Source organism: Octodon degus, unplaced genomic scaffold, assembly GCF_000260255.1.
Source record: "Octodon degus isolate 3935 unplaced genomic scaffold, OctDeg1.0 scaffold00041, whole genome shotgun sequence".
Classification (NCBI taxonomy): Eukaryota; Metazoa; Chordata; class Mammalia; order Rodentia; family Octodontidae; genus Octodon; species Octodon degus.
The window spans coordinates 12,381,620-12,392,432 of NW_004524617.1; the positions used below are offsets into that span (position 1 = coordinate 12,381,620).

Consider the following 10,813-nt stretch of genomic DNA (forward strand, 5'->3'; position numbering starts at 1 on the left):
GGTTGTTTCCAAGATTTGGCTATCACAAATTGTGCTGCTATGAACATGGGTGCACATATATCACTATGGCATGATGTTTTCAGTTCATTTGGGAAAATACCCAGTGACAAGAGTATTTTGTTTTTTTACAGTTTAAATATACATATATGAAATCATTTTTAATAATGGTGTAAATCATTTAGGTCCAAGAAAAGAAACATGGGAATCTCATACTATCATAATACATTCAAACACTGAGCAGTCACTGTCATGTAGATGGAACATAGATATCTCAGTGATAGTAGTGACTGGTTTTTTGTCTTATAATTTGTTTTTAAAACACTAATATTTAAAAACAAATCTTACACAGCCTTACATTTCAATTTTTTTCTTCAAAAGAAGTGAGTTGTGTACAAGTGGGTTAAATGCTTTATAGGCAAGAAAAAAATCGGCACCAGAACCAATTTATCATCATCTTCTTCATCATCCTCATTCTCTTCATCTTCTTCCTCATCATCTTCCTCATGCTCATCTTCTTCCTTCCTTTTCTTGCTTTTGTCAGCCTTGAGAGCTCCCTTTTTTGCTGCATCAGGTTTTCCTTTATCCCAGTAGGCAGCGATGCCCTTTTCATACTTTTCCTTTGGCTTAGCAACCTTTTTCCTATATGGCTGCTTGTCATCTACTGCAGTATTATTCCACATTTCTCCAAGTTTCTTTGTGAAATCACCAATGGAGAGGCCAGGATATTCCTCTTTGATTTTTGGGCAATACTCAGAACAGAAAAATAAGAAGGCTGAAGGAGACCTCTTGGGTATATTGGAATCCTTGAACTTCCATTTTGTTTCTCATTTAGGAGGAATACAAGTTTTTATTTCTCTTTCATAATGAGCCTTGTCCGCTTTTGCCATATCTTCAACTTTTCCTTCTTCTTTAGCAGACATGGTCTTCCACCTCTCTGAGCACTTCTTAGAAAACTCTGAGAAGTTAACAGAAGCATCTGGGTACTTCTTCTGACAAGAGTAGTTTGTATGCTGAGGAACAGTGTTTTCTTCTGGTCACATGCTACTCATCTTCTGGAAATATGAGAACCATTTTGTTCACCATCTTTCTTGCCCTGTGTGTTCTTCCAGCCACCTGCCTCTCCCCATAATAGGATTCTTTTTAAAGTACATGTTTGCATTACACACAGGTTCTACTAATCTTCAGTCTCCCAGCATGACCTTGGCCTGTATCAAGCCATCACCATTCAGCTGGTGTCCTTGGGTGCTGGTAACAGGAAGCCCCCAGGTTACCAGCCTGCTTGTGAGGTGGGGAACTGGTCTGGAGACCCTCAGTGCCTCTTGCCTGCCTGTGACCTAGAAACCCTGGACCCTTTTGGCAACCAGGCACCCCAACTGCCACATATGGGCCAGTCCTAGATTTTAGCTGGGGAGCTGAACACCATTCTGAACACAGATGGCCTAAATATTGGGGAAGCAAGAGTCCCTGTAGGTTGATCTTCATCTGTTTCTGAGGACAGTGTCCCATCAGCCCTCTGGCCACCAACCCTCCCTCTCACTAGGGTCTTAGGAGTCATTTTATCCCCCAGCCTGCCCATAAGCTATAGACATAGGAACCCTTTCAGCTACCATCCCTCCCACATACTAGCAGGAGTCCCTTTAGGTGCCTATTACAAATGCAAAATAGCGTACTTCATATTGAAATTTGGTTTTGTTCTCTGTCACTTAGGATTAGGTTCTGCTTTGCCTTAATCAGAAAAGAGATATTAAACCAGCCTGCTAGTGTAGGCCTATAATCCCAGCACTCTAGGAAACTGAGGCAGGAGGGTTGCAAGTTGGAACCTAACCTGAGCAAACATACAACTTAAGGAAATCCTATCTAAAACTATTTTAATGGCTGGAGATGTAGTTCAAAGGCTCTTGGTTTAATCCACAGCACTAAAAAAAAAAAAATAAAAGAGGTATTCTTTCCCTTCATATTAAGTATATGTGGAAGTTGGAAGTTTGAGACTGGAGTATGACAGCTCTATGGAGTTGCCAGAGATCCAGGTACCTTCTGGCCAAACACTCTGCCATCCACAGAATAGGATTCTTGGTCTTCATGGTTCAGTATGGCTGCTAGAGCTCCAACCATTACATCTGTTCCAGGTAGCAAGCCTGAGAAATGGAGTAAAGCCTATAATCTCAGCAGCACTAGAGAGACTGAGGCTGGAGGATCACTGTGAGTTTGAGGCCAGCCTGGGCTGCATAGTGAATTCAAGGAAGAAAGCAAGCAAGCACCCAGCTAGAGATTATTAGAGAAAAGGAAGGGAATGAGGAGGGCTAAAAGAGAGGTAGGTATAATAAAAATGTTATATACAGGTATGAAAATGCCATGGTGAAATTCATTGCTCAGTATAATTAATATGACTAGGTAAAAAAGGAAATCCCCAGTGCTATCAGTGTTGTTTGATCTGTTGCAGGGGCATATTTAAAGATTTATGCAGTATTTCTAGGCAGGGGCACACGCTTAGAGTCGCAGCACACTAAGAGGCTGATGCAAGAGCACCACACCTTTGAGTCCAGCCTGGGCAACCTAAAAAGAGTCTGCCTCAAATTTTAAAAATGTAAAAGAGGGTTGGGGGGTGTAGCTCAGTGTAAAGGCCAGTATCAAAACAAACAAACATACATACATACTCTCTGGTGTTTACTGCTGATCTTTCTTTTCTTTTTAATTTCTCATAATTGCTTTGTTGGGAAGATAGCTGAGTAGAATAAGCGTTTGCCTGGCAAGCACAGGGTCCTGAGTTCAATCCCCAGTACCGCCAAAAAAAAGTCACCAGTTGAAAAAAAAAATTGGGGGCCAGGGAAATGGCTCAGTAGAATAAGCGCTTCCCTGGCAAATGCAAGGGACTGAGTTCAATCCCTAGTTCCACAAAATAAATAAATAAATAAATAAAGTTTGTTTTGTTTTGTTTTGTTTTTTGTATTTTAGGGAAGGGTCTACAGGGTGTTCAGGGTCCCACTACTAGATAGGATTCATAGTGATCCACCTGTTTACAGCCTCTGAAGAGCTGGGATTATAGGTGCACACCACCACGCCCAGTCTCAATTGCCATCTCAGACTGCCCCAGTGGGCAGCGCTGGCACGGCAGGCCCGGGGATCAAACCCTCTGCCGCTTCGCCTGCTTGCAGGTGCTTTAATCTGCTGAGCTATTTGGCCAGCCCTTTGTTTTGTTTTTAAACAATTTTTCAGGGGCCTGGGAGATAGCTCAGTAGAATAAGCACTTTCCTGGCAAGCACAAAATACTGAGTTCAATTCCCGGTACTGCAAAATAAATAAATAAAAATATATACATAAAAATAAAGGAAAGTTTAAGGGCCAGCCAAATAGCTCAGCAGATTGAAATGCCTGCAAGCAGGTGCAGGGGCCCTGGGTTCAATCCCCAGGCTTGCTGTGCTGGCCCTGCCTCCAGGGTGCACTGAGCCGGCAATGGAGACTGGGTATGGTCGCACGCCTGTAATCCCAGCTCTTGGAAGGCTGTAAACAGGCGGATTACTATGAGTCCGATCTAGTAGTGAGACCCTGAACACCCTGTAGACCCTTCCCTAAAATACATAATAATAATAAGTAAATAAATAACAATAAACTCTGGCATTTAAAGTATAGATGCCTTTCAATGGAACAATTCCTGTTCTGAGTCACTATTCTATAAAAATAATACACAACTACTCCAAAGTATAGGTTTAAAAAAGCGCATTTCAGTTTCATGCCACACAATACAAACTAACTTTTCTTCTTTTTCTGTTGCAGTGCTAGAGACGGGACACAGGAGTTCATGACATTAGGCAAGTGCTGTACTACTGAGGTAGAAAACAATGAGCTCTCAACCAGGTCTCGCAGATTCCAGAATCCGAGGCATTACACAAGGCACATTCTGCCACAGTGATTTCAATAGCCTCACCAAGCATGGAACACATGCAGTACCTCAGGATTCCCTTTTTCCTCATGTCTCCTTGCCATTTTGCTGATAGTCCAAGCCATTCAGACAAGCAAGGGAGAGCCCGGCATGGTGGCACACACCTGTAATCCCAGTACCCTGGGAGGCTAAGATGGGAGGATCACAAGTTTGAACCCAGCCTTGGCAACTTAGTGACTTAACAAGATTCTATTAAAAAGAATAAAAGGGCTGGGAAGATGGCTCAGTAGAATAAGCACTTCCCTGGCAAGTACAAGGGCCTGAGTTTAATCCCTGGTTCCGGAAAAAAAAAAAAAAGAATAAAAGAATAAAAGGCTGAGGATGTCGCTCAGTGCAAGGGCTCTGGTTCAGCCTGCAGTTCTGCCAAGAGGAAGAATGGAAAAGGGGGGAGACAAGAAAGAGAGCAAGAAAGAGGAAAACAAAAGCAAGGGAAAGAAATCCTCGAGTCAGGGGATATCTTAGGCAGCTTTCTCATCACTGAGACTCAACGCCTGATGCCCACAACTAATAGAGGAGAGCCCATGGTATCAGGGGACCTGGTCCATAGTCAGCTGGCTCAGGGGCAGAAACATCATGGGGGAAGGGCCTGATGGAACAAAGCTGTTGAGTCTATGATAGGTGGGAAGCACAGCAGAAGATTGTCAGAGAGGTAAGGAGCCAGGGACTAGGTATGGTACTCAAGGTCATACTTCAATCACCCAGCCAGACACACCCAAAAGTGTGCTTTACTAATCTCCTGGGACAGTGATGATGACCTATGGCACACATGCCACAGTGCACTGTTTGTGTCATTGAAGGCTCTAAAAGGTTCGCTGTCATTGTCCTAGGAGGCTCCCAAGTCAATCAAGTTAACAAAATTAAGGTCAAGCACTCCAGTGGAGAAGATACTGAATGTGGACATTAGAACTAGATTTAAGGGGGCCGGGGAGATGGCTCAGTGGAATAAGTGCTTCCCTGGCAAGCGCAAGGGCCTGAGTTCAATCCCCGGTTCCGAAAAAAAAAAAAAAAAAAAAAAAGAACTAGAGTTAAGTATAGGACTACTTTTTCCTTTTATGAAACAGGGTCTTGCTGTGTGGTCTTGGCTGGTTTTAAACTCACTATGTAACGCAGGCTGGCCTCAAATTTGTGGCAATCCTCCTGCCTCAGCCTCCTGAGTGTTGGAATTACAGGTATGTGCTACCTCACCTGGCCGCTGCTATTTAAATAACTGAATTTTAGCCAGGAGTGGTGGAACATGTCTATAACCCCACCATTCTGGGCTTCTGAGGCAAGAGGATCAGAAAAGTGTTAAGGCACCCAAGCCGTGAGCCCCCTTCCCCCGCACCACTACCGATGTTCCTGGATGCCCCAACCACAACTGTGCTGCAAAGATTTAACCTTGACTGTCTGTGCCTGGCTGATTATGCATATAACTTTGCTTCAAGGACTCTATAGTTTGTGCCCAGAACACCCTGGCCCAGCAAAGGACACTTGATGACTCCCCTTCCCCATTCCTGCAGGTTCTATAAAGTGCCTGCCTCCCCAGCCATCACTGCTGTTCAGGTCTGCTGAGCAGCCCAGCACATGCGATGGTGACTGAGACTGGGTGTGGTGGTGCACACTGGTAATCCCAGTGCTTGGGAGGCTGAAAACAAGAGAATCACTACAAGTCCAATCTACATAGTGAAACTCTGTAGACCCTGTCCTAAATACATTTTTAAAAAAAGGTCCAGGGATATATAGTTTGGTGCAAAGGCTCTGGGTTCAATTGCTAGTACTGTAAAATAAGTAAATAATAACCAAATTTTGAAGAGGAAAAAGCTATAATACATAATGCTGGCAAGGATGCAGCAAAATCAGTACATTCATAGATGGCTAGTGGCAGTGAAAATTGGTTCAACCAGTTAGAGACATTTTTGGCAATATTTCAAGAAACACTCACTCTTAAGAAATTAATTAAAGCCAATGATGCAAAGGAGTAAGTTGTCCAGAAGTTTTCATTACACTGTAACCGTGTAACAGCAAAACAACTAAAATGACACAAATGTCCAATGTGGGAGAATGATTAGGCAATGATTAAGGGTTTGTATTTGACAAGAAACACAGCTGCTCACCTTTTTTTCCTCAGACTCCTTTGGCTCATCAAGCCCTGATCCTCACACAGCCTGGGGTGCTTGCATTAAATTAAACAACAACAATCACCAAAGCACATTTCAGCTCGGTGGAGCTGGAATGGAGTCAGCCCAATGTTTTCTTCACATTTAAAAAACTGAGAATACACTCCACCTGCCCTGTTTTAGCTCTGCATAAGTCTCCACTCTTTAGCACATTTGTTGTTTATGGTTACAACTCCCTCACAGCTTTCTCCTCATTTCCAAAATGTTTTCTTCCCTGAAGTTGTGCATAAGCTCATTGCTTGCAAGATGCTCGCCAGGACTCTGAGAGGCTCCGGGGCCTGGCTGCCTCCTGCAGCAGTGTGACAGAGGCCAAATCACAACTTTGCTAACTGCGGAGCCTCGCCACGAGATGACCCATAATTATAAGAAATACATCAAATAGTGATTATTTTTATTGATGTCAAGCTGCCTTTGTACAATGAGCTGCAGTACGAGAGCGCATGCTCTCCTGGCCAATGCCTAGCTCGGCAACCTGCTTACAAATTGGATGCACAGAACAGAATCGGCTCTTGCAGTTTTGTCCGAAGGGCCCCTGAGAAGCTGTTTGGAAACACCGGAGGCTGCAGGGGGCTGCTGGTGTTGAGGATGTTATGAGGTAGAACAAAGATCATCATTATTCCACAATAATGGTATCGGAACAATACACCAAATGCTTTCCAGAGTTAAAATGTCCCCTGCCTAATGGCCACATGATCCATATAATTATTTTCTTTGTGTGCCTATTGAGATTTTAAAAATGTCTTTCATTATAAACTGTGTTTTCAATACAGCTGATCTCCATTCCCTCCATATTCTGTGACTGCCAGGTAGTGATATCTGTGCTCAATGTAGTATGTGTCTATCTTGGATGTTTTTCTTTCTTTCTTTTTTTCTTTCTTTCTTTCTTCTTGTAGCTTTTGACTTCTGTATCTGATTTTAGGCCAAGTGTGGGGCTGCACAACTATAATCCCAGAATGGGAGGCTGAGGCAGGAAGGTAGAGATGTTGAGGCCAGCCTAGGTTACATAGTGAGAGCCTGTCTCAAGCAACAACAATAAAAATTTAAGCCACGGGTGTGCTGGTACGCTTGGAGTCACATCTATCTAGGAGGCTGAGGCATAAGGGTCACTTGCAAGTAGGAATTCAAGATGAGCTTGGGCAAAGAAGCAAGACCTGCCCCCATCTCAAAATAAAAAATAAAACCGTGTTTAAGCAGTACTGGGGATTTAACCCAAGGCTTTTGCACTGACCTACATCTTCAGCCATTTATTTATTTATGTTGAGGCAGATTATGGTTAACTCACTAAACTACCCAGGCTGGGCTCAAACTCCTGCCTCAGTGTCTCAGAGAGAGTGCTGGGACTACAGGCATTTGCCACTATGGCCAGCTAAAAAGTGAAATTGTGGGGCTGGCGAGATGGCTCAGTGGTCTAAAGCACCTACTTAGAACAAGCTAGGCTAAGCAAAGCACAGGGACCGCGGTTCAATCCCCAGCACCACATGCCAGCCAGCCCCGCCCCTTGGTGGGCTGAGCTGGCCACACACACACAAAAATATAAATAAATAAAAAAATTTTTAAAAAAAAGTGAAATTGTAAAAAGCCATTTTTCCCTAAAACCTCTTTTGGGGGGTCTGACTCACTAGGAGCACATGGTAGTCTTACGTCACTTGTTCTCTGATGCTCCAGGTTCCAGTCTGTGAGTCAGGTGAGACTTACAAAGGCTACAAGAGGCAGCAGACTTAGAGTCAGGCTGCAGGTTTCACACCCATTCTGGGGCCAGCTCTGTAACCTGGAGCAAACTATTTGTCTGTGTTTGTTAACCAATCGGCCTGATCAAAGCCCGGGATTGAGGGATTGCCCAGAACACGGGTCTTTCAGTTTGAAAGCTGGGCAAATCTCAAGAAGTGTTGGTCACCCTTTCTCAGCCTCAGTTTTCCCCATTGGTAAAAGAGAGATCATAACTGCGCCATCCCTGCATGGCTGTCATGGGAATTGACTGATCAGTATGAAAACACACTTAGCACTCCGGCACGGAGGAAATACTCAGTGCGCAGCAGCTGTTATTGTCAGGGTTGTCTTCAGAGTAGCGCCTTGATTCCATCCCCCTCTGTTCCTATTTCACCATCTCCCTTTCTTCTTTCTTCTATTTAATAGCATAAAGACTTAAATATGAGCATATTTAGTATTAAACCCGACATGCTGTGAAATCCTTTGTTTCACTTACCACTACAGACAATACCAATGATGCCTTCAAAATGTTTTTAAGCAATTTAATATAGCTCTCATTGGAATGTCACGATTTTCAAAGTTATAGTTCAATCTCCCCTTAGTGCAGTGCAATAAAAAGGTTACTCTAATGTCATTTCCTTTATATAAATAATATCAAAATGTTTCAACCCAAAAGCTGAAGAAGAAAGGAGAAAGGTAGAGCGAGACAGGTATGAACTGGTCCACAATGACACAGCAGGGTAGCATTTCCTGGCTAATTTCCCATCGTGGGTTTGAGAAAACACTTCTGGATGAGATTTTCTTGCTTTCTTGTTCTAGGAAATGGGAGCTTCTCCTGAGAGATGGGTGCTTGTAAGGTGGGGGGCTGTTGCTGAGGTGTCTGGAAATGAGGGAACCATAAACAAGACCCTCCTGAGAGGAAGCCTGGACTCAAATTAGAGTCCCGATAGAATGGAGACTGAAAATGAATGTTCAAATGGCTCTCTCCTCTTTTCCTCCTATCCTACAATGACTGATACCTATGTGGGGCTTATGTTTGAAGGGGGTAAAGGAAAATGGGTGAAAGGAAGGCAGGCATTTTTTTCTGATGATCAGTCAGTCCCCTTGTAGTTGGCAGAGTAAAAAACCCTTTCTGGATATTTTTGTGGGGGTGAGGGTGGGGTCAGAATTTAAACCAGTCATCTTTGTTTACAACTCTCAGGTGTGGGGTATTTATCACCTTACCCCAGAAGGTAAGCCTCTATTAGGAATGAAGGAATGAGAAGGAAAAGAAAGAAAAAAGGAAGGAAGGAAGGAAGGAAGGAAGGAAGGAAGAAAGAAAGAAAGAAAGAAAGAAAGAAAGAAAGAAAGAAAGAAAGAGAAAGAAAAACAGGCTTAGAATTGATGCTACAGTGTGGAAGATTGTCAATAACATTTTTTATTTGTACTATTTAAAAGATAGTGTTGGTGGTCTTATTTCTCAGAAAAGGAATGTTTTAGGGTCAGGGATACAGCTCAGCAGCATAGAGCTTGCTTGGCAAGTGCAAGGTCCTGAATTTGATTCCCTGTACCAGAGAGAGAGAGAGAGAGAGAGAGAGAGAGAGAGAGAGAGAGAGAGAGAGGAAAATTTTACACCTGTTAGATTATAGTCTTGAAAGTATTTATTAGAGAGAGCGTACAGTGACAGATAACACCAACTCTCTATTATCCATGAAAAACTAAATAAATATAAATCCTTCCTAGGTCTAAATTTCACTCGAACTGTGGGTTCCAGTCTCCTTTCTCCCCAGCCTTTCTGCAATTCTGAGTAAAAGCACATTGGCTTTAATTTCTTTTTATTTCCTTACAAGCCTTGAACAAACAATGAAATGGCCGCAAGAGCAGTAATGGGAGAGCTGAGGAAAGAAAATGAGGCCTATAAATAAGAGATCCAGGCAGGGAAAGAGCGCTGTCAGTGCCTGCCCCGCGAGAAGGAAAACTCAAAGGCCTTTTGCCTTGCTAAATGAAAGTGCCTGCTACACCTTCAGGCCCACAACGCGATTCTCCTGTTCAGTAAATATTTCCTAAGCTGCCCCCCACCCCCGTGCCAGGAAGGGTGCTAAGACCATCAAGTATGAATGGAGGTAAAGAATGGGGTGTTGATTGGAGGTATGTCAACATCTTCAGCCCTGCACAAATCTCCACTGCACTACATTTCAGGAGATGGTGCCAAATCTCTGGCTTCCCACTCGAAAGCAAAATCTGGAGATCTCAGCTAGCCGCCTCCTCCCAAGAAAGCTGTCGTGGCTCACTTTCTGCACTTGCATCTGAGTAGAATACTGCGCTCCTCCTTCCACCCTTCCGCCTCGACCCCAGGCGCCACACCTGTTACCATGGCCATTTTGGTCATTTTCCAGGCGCAGGCGAAGTGGGCGCCCCAGGGACCTTTCTGACCTGTGTCCGCTCGGGGCTGGGGAGCCTCTAGTCTCCCCAAGGCCGCCTCCCCTCCTGCGCCCTCTTGTGGGCGCTCTGGTCCAGCCACCCGCGCCATCCGGGTCACCCAGGGCGGGTGTTGCTTCTGCTTGCTTTTGAGACCCAGGAGACCAGGCAAGGGGCATCAAAGTCCTCGTGGCAACGGTTCCTGGAGCGCGGCTCGGGCCAGATGAGAGTGGGTGCTAGCACCTTCTCCGCGAAAGGAACACCGAGGTTGTCTCTAGTTAGCGGCCTGCCAAGGCCCTCCCTAGGGCTGGGCTTGACCCGAGGCTTCGCGGGCTGATCAGCCTAGGCGGAGGCTGCAGGCCCTAGGCCCTGAGTGGTACAGCTCTCTGCCACCATCGCCCTCCTAACCTCATCTTGGGAACCGGCCTCCTTCCCTCACAGATGTGGGGTCTCCTGGAAAAGTCGGGGCGCGGTGGGAGTCGCTGGGGGAGAACGGAGCTGCCCCAGGCATGGAGAAGTCGCCTAGCAGAATGTTCAATGCAAGCCCTTTTGTGCGGTTATCTTTATTCTGGGTCTCTTTCTCTGTCTCTGTCTCATTTTCTCTTCTCTCTCACTG

General features: G+C 44.7%; 1 pseudogene; it reads right to left on the bottom strand.

Annotated features, from left to right (window-relative positions):
• Positions 1 to 371: 371 nt before the first annotated feature.
• On the bottom strand, positions 372 to 10,309 carry LOC101570793 (annotated as a pseudogene).
• Between the last annotated feature and the right edge of the window lie 504 nt (positions 10,310 to 10,813).